We start from the raw sequence: 15,703 nt of genomic DNA, 5'->3' as shown, positions 1-15,703 counted from the left end.
AAATCCTGAACCTTATCAGTGCATCTTACAGTACAGGAGCTTAATAGCAACTATTGTCAGGTGGAGATGGATCCAATAAGCAAGGTAGAACTACTCTTGTAGCAAAGTATGACTTGTATCATTTAAGGTCAGGTCATTTGAGCTTAAAATGCCTTGGGGAGATTTGAAATATTAATGGAATAGTTCTTAAAGGGCCTCAAGAGGAGCAAGCTGTTTAGTCGGTTTGCTATTATTTTCTCAAAATTTTGAACAGCAGGATTTAAAACAAATCCCTGCAACAGTAAAATATACCAGCAGCTGCTTCTTAAAAGGTATATAGAATTATTCTGTCATGTTATACAGTTGCTGCATTACCCCTGTGTGATTCCTCAGGTCTCTGAAAATGGGGTAATAAAAAGAGCTTCTTGGATAATGGGATAATATTACAGTTTTGTGCCAGACAACTCAGTAATTGTATAAGCCTTGAATGTACTGAAGAAAAGTGTCTGAGTTAAAAGTGGACCCAGGGGATGGCAATACTTTTAAGGTCCTTGAAAGTGAATTCATTGAGAACTTCAGTAATGGGACATCCTGATTATAAGTAGTCTTTTGTCATTCAAACTGAAACTACCATGTGTGATTTGGGAGATGTTCTCTGGCAGAATCAAAATAATAAAGAGAAGATTTTAACTTATGTTTGTAAGAATTTAACAATCTCAGAAATAAATTACAAGACAGCAATAGAAATACTGTTGCTGTTACTTGTGAGCATCAGAAAAGTATACTTTTGGTATCTTTCATTGGCCACTGAAATAACTCCTCAAAGGGCTGTCAGCAAGTCACCCTTGATTTACATATGGAGAGTGCTTGACACTAATCCAGCTCCCTCAGAACCATTTCTCATTGTGAACAGGATGTCTTACATGCCTGTTCTTATCTGTCAGCCAGAGTTCCCTGTTTGGACCAGATTAACAGTGCCAACCAGGGAACTCATATTCCATAATGTCTACCTCATTACAATTACAACATCCTCCTCCCTCTGAGTCCAAGGATATAGACCAGTTCTTTTTTTTTTGTGGCTCCTCCTGGGGCATTTCAGCACCAGGCCAGTTTCCTCCAACTCTCCCTCTGATACAAGCAGCATGTACTATACAGTAGCTCATGTCTTGCACTCAGAGTGTCTCGAAAGAAATTCATTCTGTTCTTCAGGCAACAAAGGAGTCAAGGTGGCAACATCCACCTACGGGTTCCAGAACAGTCAGAAAGGCTGTTGAGGACCCAGCCACATTTTTCTCCAGCATCATTTGCAAGTTTGCAGCTTTAATCTGGTCCACGCTTGTTCAGGACTGTTGCACCTACCTGATCTTTTTTTGTCACTGAACCTGACCTCATATCTTACCCATGCAGGGCCATCCCTGTGCTTCCTACACCAAACTTTGTCCCCGAATTTAAACTGTCTCTCTCATTTAGCCGAGTCTTGTGTCCGGCATTGGCATTCCTGATACTGTTTCGCTCTTCTTCCCAGGCCTGGAAAGAGCAGATTTAACCTGGTGCAGAATCTTCTCCCCATTTGCAACTCTGCTGGAGCTATCTCTGTAGTTATTTGTATTACCTCTTAGCCTAAGGGATCTTCAGCCATAACTTAAAGGATGCCAGCTCCTCTGTTTAATGCAGGGGAAGAAGCAGGCAACTTGCCACTGTTTAGAACACTGAACAGTCAACAGGGGGGCATATTGCTCTATGTCACTGAGCTAAGTCAGTGTTACACCTACAGCATGTGCCAGAACCTTGGTTAAAATATCACCACAACAGATGGTGAAATTTGAATTCAAACAAATTCTGAAATTAAAGTACAGCTACAACACTAGTATCTAACTGATAATCTCCAAGTCAGTTGGCATCCTGACTTGGAAATTCATCACTGTTCCTGTGCTGTTGGGTCAAAATCCTAGAGTTCTGTCCCTAACAGCATTGGGAATTCTAGTCCAGGATTCTCTCAAGGTAAACTTGCAGGTTGAGTCATTAGTTAGGAAGGCAAATTATGGCATTTATTTTGAGAGGTCCTGAATGTAAAAGGGATGTTCTTCTGATGCTGTATAAGGCTCTGGTCAGATTTTGGCTGAATTACCTAATTTCTTTTCTATGTCTTATGGTCTTACAATGGATCTACTTACAGCAATGGACTGCAGTGGTTTCAGAAACCAGCTCACCACCAGCTTCACAAGGGATGGGCAACAAATGCTGGCCCAACCAGTGAAACCCACACTCCATGAACAATTTGAAAAAGCTTAACTGCACAATAAAAGGGCAAAACTCTGGAAATACATGCACAGTGGGGTACTGTTTTGCTGTTTGAAGGTGGAGTATTGTTGCAACTTTATAGGTCATTCATGCACTCATTCTGTAATGCCACACATTTCCATCAAATTGTATTGCATGAAAAGCTCATTCTTTGGGCAATCATGAACTTTACAAATGGTGGCCTCAAGAAATAATGACCACCGTAAACTTTGCATCAAAAGACCCATCATCTTGTCAAATATGCAATGTTATGCAGGCACATGTTTACCCGCACCAATCGACCACACCGCCCTGTGGCCCAATATTTCAACTCTCCCTCCCACTCTGCCGAGGACATGGAGGTCCTGGGCCTCCTTCATCGCCGATCCCTCACCACCAGATGCCTGGAGGAAGAATGCCTCATCTTCCACCTCGGAACACTTCAACTCCAAGGCATCAATGTGGACTTCAACAGTTTCCTCATTTCCCCTTCCCCCACCTCACCCCAGTTCCAAACTTCCAGCTCAGCACTGTCCCCATGACTTGTCCTACCTGCCTATCTTCTTTTCCACCTATCCACTCCACCCTCCCCCTGACCTATCACCTTCATCCCCTCCCCCACTCACCTATTGTATTCTATGCTACTTTCTCCCCACCCCCACCCTCCTCTCACTTATCTCTCCACCCTTCAGGCTCTCTGCCTGTATTCCTGATGAAGGGCTTTTGCCCGAAATGTCGATTTTACTGCTCCTCGGATGCTGTCTGAACTGCTGTGCTCTTCCAGCACCATTAATCCAGAATGTGGTTTCCAGCATCTGCAGTCATTGTTTTTACCGACATGTTTCACCTGGACTTGCCATTTATGTACTGCTTTTTATACCTGTCACTGGAACAAAACACTTCAGAGTTGCATCATTTCACACTAACTGTAAGTGTGTGATGACATGTTCTATGATGTTGAAGAGTGATTTTTTTTATGGTAGGGGGTTGCAATCACAGTGGAGAAGTGCCTGTATTTAACTTAAGCAAAGCAGCATTAATGCTATGATTCTGCAGCAGACATTTCCAATAAGGTTATGTAGCTCAAAACTGTTTCTCTCGGTATTATATTGGCCTCCTTCTGAAAATGAAACTTCCATGGCATGAGGTGGAAGGCCAAAAGACACCATTTCATTGTGATTGATGTGAGAAATCAGGAGATTCATTATTGGTATAGTGTTCTATTTCCAATATGCCATCCAGTTTATCTGATTCCTCACCTGAGGTGAAACCAGCGCTCGGAGGATATTTTGTGAATTTGCTGACCATTATATATCACTATCGAAGAAGACATTAATGACAACATCATCACTAAGGCCAATAAGAACTGAAACGTCCAACAGCCTCCAGAGGGAGTACCAGCAGGTGAGGATGCCCCAAAGAGAAGGATGAAATTGATGTAATATGGTGCCATACAGTGAAATGTCCACTCCCTTTGACTGATCACTGCTGACCGACAATGCTTTGAATTGCATCTGGAAGAAAAAGGCAGCAAGACAGAAATACAGTGAGCCTATAAATTCTTAATGATGCTGCAATGCACAAAATGACAAGGCAGAGATACAGTGAGCATCCAAATAAGTCCAAATGAGTGAGCATTAAGAAAGCAAGCCTAAAGCCTTGAGATGCACCTACTCTGATGACTGATTTGAGTGTTTGTCCCTGTACACAATATGGCCTGTCAACAGTATTGTAATGAAAAGTATTGGTGAGCTCAAAGTGCTGAATTATATTAAAAGTGAGTCTGAGATATGCCATAGGTGGGTGGGGGGGGGGGGGGGGGGGGGAGGGGGTTGGCACAGTGGCTCAGTAGTTAGGTAAATTTAGAGTAATAGGGTAGGGGTTTGGGTGGGATACTCTTCAGAGGATTGGTGTGGTCTTGGGCCAAAGGGCCTGTTTCCACATTGTAGGGATTCTATGATAATGTGCTGAGGCTGGTGCATATCTGATGCCAATCTCTATGGACAGGAATTGTAGGTGATCATTGCCCATGGAGCATGTCCTGACCTGTTGGGGAATGCTGATCAAGATGAACGCCCAAAGAAACAATTGGCAATATGCAGCTCCCAAGCATTTTCCCAGATATTCATGTCAGGATTTGTTGATATCTGGTTTCTCTCCAGAAGACCATAAGATGTTGGAGTAGAAGCAGGCCCTTCAGCCCATCAAGTGTGCATTGTTATTCAATGAGATCATGGCTGATCTGATAATCCTCGACTCCATTTTCCTGTTTTTCCAGATAATGTTTGATTCACTTTTGATCAAAAATCTGTATGTTTCAGCCTTGAATGTACTTAATAAACCATCCTTCACAGAAAGGAATATGAAGTGAAATTAGATAACAATGGGATGTTAATGTACACAACTTAGCCCCTCATTTTTCACTCGTGAGATTCTCATCTTCCTGTTAACACTTGGGATGGAAAATTAGAGGTTCTTTTCTCATTTTTTCAGATTTACCATATTTTGCCATTGCCCACATCATTGAGGGGGTTGGGAAAATACCACCTTATGTATTGTCCTGGTGTTCTCACAAACAATATATGTTCAATGCCGGACAGCAAGAACAGGCACAATCCTGGCACTGCCACTGAGGTCATGGCCCATCGATCTTCAGCTACAAACTATGAATCTTCCCTCTGAAAATACTGGAATCCTCCAAGCCTCAGACACCCAGAAGGTAGTTCCCAAGATCATGTCAGACATAGGGCATCATGTCCAGTAGCCTGCTTTTATCTCATAAACAGGTACTGTTGTAACTGGCACATGGTTCTTCTAGGATATTCATTGTACAGATTTGCTGCTACCAGCGCTTCTTGTAATAGGGTTTAATTGTATTAATTGTGGAATGATTAGCCACTAATAAGTCTTCAGCAGAAGAGGCCAGACTTGAGTACAAAAAACAATTTATTACACAATACTAAAATAACAGAATCATTAGCTTAAGAATTGTTAACTAGGTAAGAGAAATTGCTGTATCCCAAGATAGTAATTAGCCTGTGCTATTAGCTATGGACAGTAAAACTAACAACAAACTGATTAGCTCCTCCCAGAGACAAGCATTTATCTATCAGTGAAAAAAGCTATTCCAAAACTTCAGAGTTAATCCTTTAAGTCTGTCTTATTCAACATCACACCCACACCTCCCCCCAACCCCAGCACCACCGCCACAAGCTATTTTTTTCTTCTTTAATCCATTCATTGCATAATAGCCTGAACAAGTATATCAACTTTATCACTATCTCTTTTCTCTGAAATCTCTGGTTTTATAAATTTTTCTTGACTTGAATGAGTAGGTCATCATTCACTGGGAATGATCTATTAGATCTTACACTTTGTCATTCTGCACCACTGCTGGTCCTTTGTTTCTTAAATACCTTTTGCCGAAGATAGTTGTTTGCGTTGGTGTTGGTGTTGCCATTGCCAATGGACTGTTGTTCTGTGTGGAGAATCTTTAATTTACTCAAAGCGTGTAACAGACGACAGCGATGTTGCCGAAGGAAGTAATCTTCTTTTGGCTTTAACCATCAGGTAGATTTAGGTGAAGATCTTCTGCTGTGACACATTTTCTTTGAGCTGATATCAGCATTTTGTTTGATCTTCTCATTGTCAGAGACACTGGCTTTGCAACATTGACAATCTCTTTTCAGATGGTGTGTTCTGGACTGATTGCATTCAGAGTTTACCCAGTAATTTCAGATGGTCAAATCCCAAAGGCTTTTCATGGGTGAAGAAAAGTAAACAGTTTTTCAACCCAGTGAAATAGCTTCTGTGTTGGTAATGTAAAACAGTTATTCAATACCAATGTAACTGATCTCAATTGGTGTGTGCTTCTTTCCAGATTCATTTCTTTGAGACCAATCATGTCTCTTGCTTTCTGTATGATTTTAAAGCCTCTTGCCGTCAACCTTCTTCAAAAATGTTTTCTCTGCATTCTAAATTGTAAACGGTTGTTTTTTTTGTAAAGGTATGTCTTCAATAAAGCTTTGAAAATATTTTTTAATTGTTTAAAGGTGCAAAACTTCTTTAAACTGTCAACCCTTCTTTTGGTGTGTTGGGGCCATCTCTGCTCCTTCCCCAATTTATTCACACATTTTTAACAGAAATAAATAGCAAAAGGATAAATATTTTTCATTCTACAACTGATTCCAAATGGTTCCAAATGATTAATTTCTGTAACATACTCTGCTGTCACCTCTGAGGCTCTAATCTTTTGAATCATGTTGCCTGTTGGAAGATTTTTTAAAAAGAATTCCACCATTTTAAAGATATTTTCTGCATGTTATAGAACAACAAATAATTGTTCATTTCAATAAAGGTAATGAATTTTGCCTTTCTTCAACTTCCCAGCCCAGATTGTGCTGTTGTAAGTATTTTGATCCTTTCCTCATGGTAAACAACTTGGATCTAGAATCTAACGGCAGTTGCTTTTTTACCAGATCTCAGCTCCGTTGCAGTTTCAGTGAGACTCTTTCTAGTCCTCACTAGACTTTCATTACTTATTTCTCTGGCGTTGGCTGTTTTAAGCTTATAAACAAAGGCTGCTTCCTGTGACAGTTGTTCCCGCCCAAACTGACTGAGTGACGTCATTCCTCTTAAAGCTGCTGGTTGGCTGGCTATATCTATTTTTACAGCTGACATGCTCATAAAGAAGGAACTCATTTTTTGACTCCAGGAATTTTATTTCTTTCTTCTCTTTGGATGGTTGTCCTGTTGATTATTTCATATTTTAATTGATTAATTGCTTCATATTTGAAGACAGAAATCCACACCACAGTGCAATGTTGTAAAAGATTTTTGTATCTGACACTTGGTTCTGCTGGGATAATCTTTGGGTAGATTTCCTGCCACCAATTCCTTAAGTAATACTAGTGTACAGGTTTTATTAATAGTATGTGGTGAAGAATTGATAAGTGCAGCAAAAGAGGAAGATGTTTTAGTAACAAGCTGGAGCTTATTATATAACAGCAAGACAACTTTCACTTAGCTGTGCCATGGAAGAGTCATTGGTCTTGAAACATTGGCTTTGTTTCTGTCTCCACAGATGCTGAGTTTTTTGAGCACTTTCTGTTTTTATTTAATGTTAGTTTAAGGCTGGCAAACTACGTTCACACGAGTAAAAGCCAATGTTAAAAAATAGTACTGTTTTCTTAGACTGTCATAAACACAGCAGTGTAACTATTCCATCAATTAACACTGCAAGTATCCTGCAAGGCACTGAATGACACATTTCTTTGGAATTGATGTACAGTATAGAGGTCACTCTTCCAAATGACTTTTTTTTTAAATTGCCTTCACAGAATCAAATCCAAAATCAATCTGCCTGTACTATAAAAATACATGCCAATGCCACAGTACATTGCTGGATGCAATGGCTCTGAAGTCAACAAATCACTCAGCCTGGCTTTCAGCATCAATTCAGAATATAAAAAGCTGTCCCTTTAAAAGTGCCTATTGCAGGGGTGTATGGTTGGCTGGGATGTTCCATGCAGAAAAAAAGCAGAGACATAGAAATTCAGTGCTGTGATGATTTTAGCGCTAATGTTTCCCACCCAGACCCTTTGTTGCAGTCATGTTGAAGTCATCTTGCAGTATCACATAATGGGCATTGACAGAGCTGAATGAGTAAGAAGAATCCTAATCTCTTTCTAAAAATCTACTGTTATTTACAATTCACATTTAATATGGTATGGACCAGACCAGACCCCTTCAAAATATATTAAGGTGGCAGCCAAGACCCTAACTTTGTCTTAATTTAAAAGTACATGTCCGGTGCTGTGTTCCAGATGCAATTCAATTGGTTAAGCTACTTGATGATAAGCAAAATACAATTTATCCAAATACGATAGTTAAAATACAACGAAAGAAAGAAGAACTTGGAATAACTTAGCTCTACTCGAAAACTTAACAGAATAATAGATACAGTAACTACTACTAATTTACTGTTCCAACATAGTAACATCCCATAAACACAGCCTTGGCAGAAAGGCAATTCAGAAAATGAACCAGTCTGACATGTAATCTAGCAGCCCAGGATGGGAACCCCCAGTTTTTGGCTAAAATTCAGAGATGGTAAAATAGCTTCCACTTCTTCAAGACCCCCAAAAGCAACTGTTGCTGAAAACTAAAAGCTAAAAATCCCTGGTTCTTCGGGTGTGAGCTTGACCACCCCAATTCAGGCTGCTTCTATTATTACAGCCTTTAAAAGAAAATCTAGGGCTTTTCCAAGTTGTCTATCTTCTCATAGACTGCTTGTCCCCTGATATCCATGTATCTCTCTTTCTCTCTCTCTCTCTTACTCTAATAAAGGAATATGAAGCTAGCTGTTTGGTCAATATTAGATGGGTGGTTAACATTAATTCTATTCCTAAGATTTATAATAGTGTAGCAATTGATGGTAGGTTTTAAAAATGAAGTAATTGAATAAAACAATTATTTAGTTAATTAAACCACATTAGGATTGACAGGATGGCAGAACAGATGATGTGTCTCAATTGTAGCATGTGGTGAGCCCCTGGATACTGATGTAATCCAGGGCAAATACATCTGTAATAGGTGTTTGTAGGTTGAGTACCTCCAATTCAGTGATTCAGCTGAAATGGTGAGTTGCAGACACTGTGTTACATCAGGGATAGTTAGTTACCTGGATCTTTTATACCAGGGGGCAGACACATCCCTTATTATGGAGTTTCTGAATTGAGCAATGGTCAGTGACAGGGGAAAGTGGCAGCAGTTACAGCGACCCTTAGTACAGGAGGTAGGAACCGCAGCTTTTACATTTGTCCAACAGTTTCTCAGTTTGCTTGAATGAGAGTGAGGTCTGAAAAGTCAGTGGGCTAACTTACCATAGCACCATTGTACAAGAACATTGAGGTGGGGGTGGAGATAAAAGGAATGTATTTGTAAGAGGGATTGACACTTATCTCTGTGGCAACAAGTGAGAGAAAAGGCGATGTTCTATAGCTGTGCGAGGATTTGGATACCTGCTCAGGGCTGAAGAAGAACTTGTAGCAGAAGCAGCAAGATCCAGTCATCATGATCCATGTAGGCCTCAACAATATAGGAATGATGTAATAGGAAGTTCTTCACAGTCAGTATTTGGATTTATGAATTTTAACAAGTAACATATCGGTTTTCTGTCTGTCTGAAAGGGTTTCATTATCAATTATTTAGTTGTTCATGACTTAATCTAATTATTAAGTTATTTAAGTATTTCTGTAACCGTGATGACTTATTTTAAAACACTGCTATTGAGAGATTTGCTGGAGAGTATTGGGATTTTATTTACAATGTCATGCATAAGGCATAAGGATTCTGGAATTTGTTTTCTTGGATATGGGGATACACCCATAGCTGGAAAAAAAAAGCTTCTTGCTTCCAATTTGGGCAGTTTTGTTAAAGCTTGATGTGTGTAGTAGTTGTTCCTGAGAAAAGGAAGTAGTTTAGGACCATTTAGAAAGACATTTACCTCTGAATAAGGGGCTAAATGTAAAAGTTCCAGGCCAGAAGTGTTTGGTTATAATTCTGAAGTTGTTTTATGAAGCTGGGAATGTCTAGCATCATATAGCTCAGTTATATGATGAACAAAGAAAGAAGCTGTTAGGTTTACACAATAAAGGACTGAAGGTATGGCTAAATCATGCCCTTTGTGGAATAGAGAATGGATTCTCTCTGGTATTTGAGAATTTTAATGCAGTGCTGTTGGGATTAATGGAACTGTATTCTTATGTGATTGAAAGCTTTAAATATTTATTATATGTAAATATTTTTGGTTTATTCTATTTTAGCTTAATTTCTTTTGCATAATAAACTTCTGCAAAATCCAAATCTGCAGCATTCCATGTTTATGTTTCAATGTCAGACCAAAAGAAAACATGATCTATTAACCCAGATTTCAGTATGGGATTGGATTTGTCCAGTAATAGTATCAACTTGGCTCATTGCATTAAACATCAAATCAGGAAGAAGAACTACAGCGGTAATAATCTCTCAATTATTACCTCAGCCATGTGCAAGTTGACATGGAGACAACAAGGTTAGAGAAATGAATACAGAGGAACCTCAATTATCCGAATGAGATAGGCGGGTACTATTTTGTTCGCATAATTGATTATTCGGTTATTTGATTTAATGACTTCCCTCTGGGGTTCGGAGTTTAATGTTAAGCCTGCTCCCCGTTCAGGAGACTAGGCAGCAGCACACTGCATGTGAGCCCCCGCTTCTCCCATTCCGGTCCCCTCCCACTCTCAACCTCGTCCAACACCTCGTCAACCTCGTCCAACACTCTCAACCTCGTCTGTCCCCCTGTCCAACACTGTCCCCTGTCCATGCTACCTGCCCTATTCAGCGATCCCCCCTCCCCCCCAAACTGCCTCCCCAAAATTCGGATAATTAATATTCGGATAATCGAGGTTCCTCTGTATATATAACTTTTAAATGCAATTAACTGCTGCTTTCTGAGTTAAATGCACAGAAATAACATACAATTTTCTAACAAGAACTTGAAGTTATCTTGAGAATGTGACTTGAAAGGAGTTTTGGGATTTACATATGAATAAGCCAAAACTAGCAAAATCCTTCTAAAAGATGAAAGACTGAATCTAAGTTTGTTTAGTATAGTTCAGCTGCATGACACTATAACCTTTTGCTATAAATTCTGTGTCTTATGGTCCTGCTCCACAACCACCTGATGAAGAAGCAGCGATTCAAAAGCTAGTGCTTCTAAATAAACCGGTTGGACTGTAAGCTGGTGTTGAGTGATTTTTAACTTTATTCTGATGAAGTCACACTGGAATCTGTTTTCTCTCTCCACAGATGCTGCCAGAATTGCTGAGCTTCTCCAGCACTTCCTGTATTCCTTTTTGTAATTACTTGGTGTACTGGATGCGACCCTTTGCAATTCATGCAGCAGTCCCTCTGTATCTCAAAGCTCTGAAATATCTCACCGTTCAGATAATATGTTTCTTTTTCATTCTTCTTGCTGAAATGATAAGTTTCCCATTTTCCTGAATTATACTTAATTTGCAAAGTCCTTGCCCACTTACTTACACAATCTACATGCTTTCGTAATTTCCTTATGACCTCTTTCCAATTTACTTTCAATCTATCCATGCCCTCTGCAAATTTGGCAATAATACTTCTGGTTCCTTCATCCAAATGATTTACATAAATCATGAAAAGTTGAGGTCCCAGCATTGATGCCTTTAGTAGACCAGTCGTTATCTCTTACCAATTAGAAAATGGCCCATTTTATCTGTTTCTTGTTTCTGTTAGTTGGATGATCTTTTATCTATGTTTTCACCTCCATCATTAATTTTTGTTTCCTGTGATAACCTTTGATATGGCCTTCTAGTATCTCAGTACAGCACATCAACCAGTTCCCCTTTCTTCAAACACATTCTACTTCCATGAAGAACTTCAATAAAATGGTTATACATGATTTCCTTTTGTGAAAACCATACTGACTGTACCTGATTAGCTTGAATTTTTAAGTGCCCTGCTATAATGTCTTTAACAATAGCTCATGGCACCTTCCCTAATTTAAACTAACTGCCATGTAGTTTCCTGCTTTCTCTCTCTCCCCCCTTTTGGAAGAAACATTTGGTATTTTCCAACTAATCAAAGGTTTCCTGAATCTAGGAAATTTTGGAAAATTAACAAAAATACATCAATTATGCCACCAATTACTTCTTTCAAGAATTTAGGATAAAGTTCATCAGGACCCAGGGACTTGTCAGATTGCAACTCCAACAAATTTCTTAGTTCCACTTCCTGGTGACTACAATTTACTTGTATTCCTCCCTCCCTTCCATTTCCTGATTTACCATTATTTTTGGGATATTACTCATTTTCTCTGTAATGAAGACCAAATGCAAAGTACCTGTTGATTTGACTGCCTGTTCCTTACTTTCCATTATACATTCCTCAGGCTCTCTTTCGAAAGGGCCAACACTCTTTTTTAACTCATTTCTTTTAAAATTGTCTATAAAAGCTCTTACTATTTATACTTCTAGCTTCCTGTCTAATTTCAATCTAATTTTCTTTTCCTTTTCATTAATCTTTTAGTTATTCTTTCTTCTTTTTTATATTCTGACCAATCTGCTGACCTATCACCAGTCTGAGTACAATAATCTGCTTTTTCTTTAAGTTTAAAACTATACTAACCTTAAATGGTGTTTCGTTCTCTTCTAAATTTCATTCCTTATTGGAAAGAATAGATTATGTATACTCTGAACTATCTTCTTAAATTTCTTCCACTGCAACTTACTGATCTATTTCTTAACCTAATTTGGGAGTTCACTTGTGCTATTTCTGCTTTTATTCTCTCATAATTGCTATTACTTACGTTCAAAACACAAGTCTTTGAGTTTCTCTTCTCTCCCTCAAAGTGAATGTAAAATTCAATTATAATATGACTTCCGGTACCTAGGTGCTCTTTCACTATCAGATCATTAGTCAAGTCTATCTAATTGAACAGTACAAGGCTTAGAATGACCTGCCCGCTGATTGGCTCCGGAATGGGTTATTCTAGGAAACTAGGAAATGTTCAGGTCTTTATCTATGTAATGCTCCAGCCATGTGTCTGTAGTGGCTATCAGAGCATACTTAGTAAGTTTTATTTACACAATCAGTTCATTTGTTTTGTTTCAAATGCTACATGCATTCAAGTACAGAATCTTTAGTTTTGCGTTTTACTGCTTTGGTAACCTCTAGCCTTGTTGAATTGCTCTTAGATTTGTACTGCTTATCCCTTTCTGTCACAATCTGTTTATCTTTTTCTGTATTTCTCTTTCTCTCTTGCCTTGTCTTTAATTGTTAATTCACCACATCTTCCTAAATTTGTCCCTTGTCTTCACTATTTAGTTTAAAACCCTATAAGCGTCCATTGTTATGTGGCTCACTAGAACACTGGCCTCAGCAATGTCCAGGTGTAGACCACTCTCACGGTACAATCTCAACTTTTCCCAGTACTGCTGCCAGGATATCACATATGGGAACTCACTACTGCACAGTCTTTGAACCATATAAAGAGGAATCTTGATTATCTGAATATTAATTATCTGAAGAAGATCTCAAGGTCCTGATCGAAACATTACATCAAAGAGGTATTTCCAACACTGATTGCGTCTTTGTTTACAATGATTAAACATGAATTTGGCTTACTAAAATGCTGCCGGGAACAGTCTTGGACATTGATGGGAGCCCAGGCACTGTCTCCAAATGACTGACCGCCTACCCTCTCTTTCTCTCTCTCTTTCTCTCCCTCCCCACACTTTCCCTGGAGTTCTACACAGGGGTGTACCCTAAACCCCCTTCCCCAGATAATCTCTCCAACATTTTCCAGTACAGAGCAAACGTGGAATTTGTCAAAAAGTTGCAGTAAAAAGTTGTGTGTGAGAGTGTGTGTGCGCGCGCTATTTTGAGACTCACTTCCCATAGACACCAGTGAGTGTCAGCAGGGAATTTAGTCATAGGAGTTTTACTGCTGGTGGCCAGTCCTGCTGCCCTGGGGGTTGGAGTGGGGGTGCAGACGGGGTCTGACGGGGTAGCGGCTGGGTCAGATGTGGGGTGAGGGTGCGGAAGGGGTGGGGGTGGACGGGTTTGGGGGGGTGGGGTTGGGAGGGTGGAGGGGTGGACGGGGATGGGGGCAGGGGCAGGGATTGATGGGGATGCAGGGGCTCACTCGCGATGTGCTGCTGCCTAGTCTCCTGAACGGGGAGTGGACTTAGCAAGTGCTCGTTGTGTCAATCCCATTGAACTGATAGGGTGGGGCAGTGCGGGAGGCTTCAGCAATGCTGCAGGACCCTTACACACAAGTGTGTGTCTGCTCAGAATCAAACCCTGAGCCAGAGAGAGGGAGCAAGGCAAACTGAGTGAGGAAAAAGGAAACTTCAGAAAACACCAAGCCCCTGAGGAGAGCCATTGAATCATTTAACCGAATAATCAATTATACAAACGAAATACTGCCTGCCCATCTTGTTCAGATAATCGAGGTTCCTCTGTATACAATTACCTTTTTAAAGACCACCAACTAACTTCCTGTTGCTTGCTTGCAGCATGTCCTCCTTACTTTCCCCCACATTTCCCCTTTTGTTTTAGCCCTGAAGTTGCCAATATTGAGCTTCTGACATGTGGCTTCGCCTGGTATTATATACAACCACCACACAATAACTCACTTATGGCTTCAGTTCCTAAGACCTGAATTAAATTCCACACATGGTGTTTATGTTTATTTGTGGAACATCATAATTTTCTAAATCAAAGTAGATTCAGCATTCAGGTTTATCTGAGCAGAAATGGGAGACTTCTTGCATAAAGAATACAGTTAAAATGAATCTGAACTTGGATTTCATGAAAAATTTTGATCAGGTATTTTCTTGGGCTTTTGATCGTCCAAAGGGAATTATGTCAGTTCAGATCAGTCAGCATAAACCAAATACCACTAAATCTTCTCTCTTGTCTAAATGAGTTTAGACAGTATTGTAGAGCTACGTGGACCATTTAAATCCACAATCTATGGTGTGTTGACTGCATTCATCCAGAACCACACTAAGAACATTATAATTAGCCTCAGCATACCACGGTAGATAATCAGCCAAGTAACCTCTTGCGAAAATGTATTTTTTGAATGTTGAATGAAAATGTGCTTTGGCTTGGCTATGAAGACTCCCAAGTCTAAATTCCCTGCTGACACTCACTGTCAAAGTTCACACACTAATGTGGGCATTTGGACCATCATCATGGAACCAAATCCTAGCAAAGAGTCATAAACCCTAGGGGAGGAGGTGAAGTGAGGTTAGATCTGAAAGAGTTAATGTCTTCCATGTCGACAAATGGAGTTCATTTTGTGACTCTGATGAAAACAGATTTGTGATTGTTGTCGCCTGATAGGTCTTCACTATTAAGTCTAACTAGTCAATGTAACTGATACTTATTGCTGTCATGCAATATATTTCATCTTGCTATCCATAAGACTCACAAGTGGTTCATATTCTATTATTTTTTAGAAGTAAGCTTTTATACCAAGGATAGAAAGGTGATTGCACTTCAGCCCCGTGCTCGTACTCTATGAGTACCTTGTGCAGGAAGGGCCAGAAAGGTCAGAGAGCATCCTCATGAGCCTGTTCTTGGGTTTGGCCAAAGTGCCCACAAACAGGTTCAGGCAGTGGGCCGTAGAGGGGCTTGTTGTGCCTCACTGTCCTTCCCTCTTTCGCGGTTACGTACACGTTCGGGAGTCCACTGAAAGGGAGCATGTGCATCGGCACAATATAGATCTTTAGAGACCAGTGTACACCACAGGGACTGGAGTGTGTCATCACCCGGAATGATGTTATTTTGCTTTAGTAAGTTTCCGTTTGCCTTTATAGGTTTCTATTAATCATCTGATTATGTTTTTGTTACATTC

Source organism: Chiloscyllium plagiosum, unplaced genomic scaffold, assembly GCF_037043375.1.
Source record: "Chiloscyllium plagiosum isolate Xiang-an unplaced genomic scaffold, Cpla_swu_hap1 HiC_scaffold_2, whole genome shotgun sequence".
In the NCBI taxonomy this organism is placed as follows: domain Eukaryota; kingdom Metazoa; phylum Chordata; class Chondrichthyes; order Orectolobiformes; family Hemiscylliidae; genus Chiloscyllium; species Chiloscyllium plagiosum.
This window is presented reverse-complemented; position numbering follows the sequence as displayed.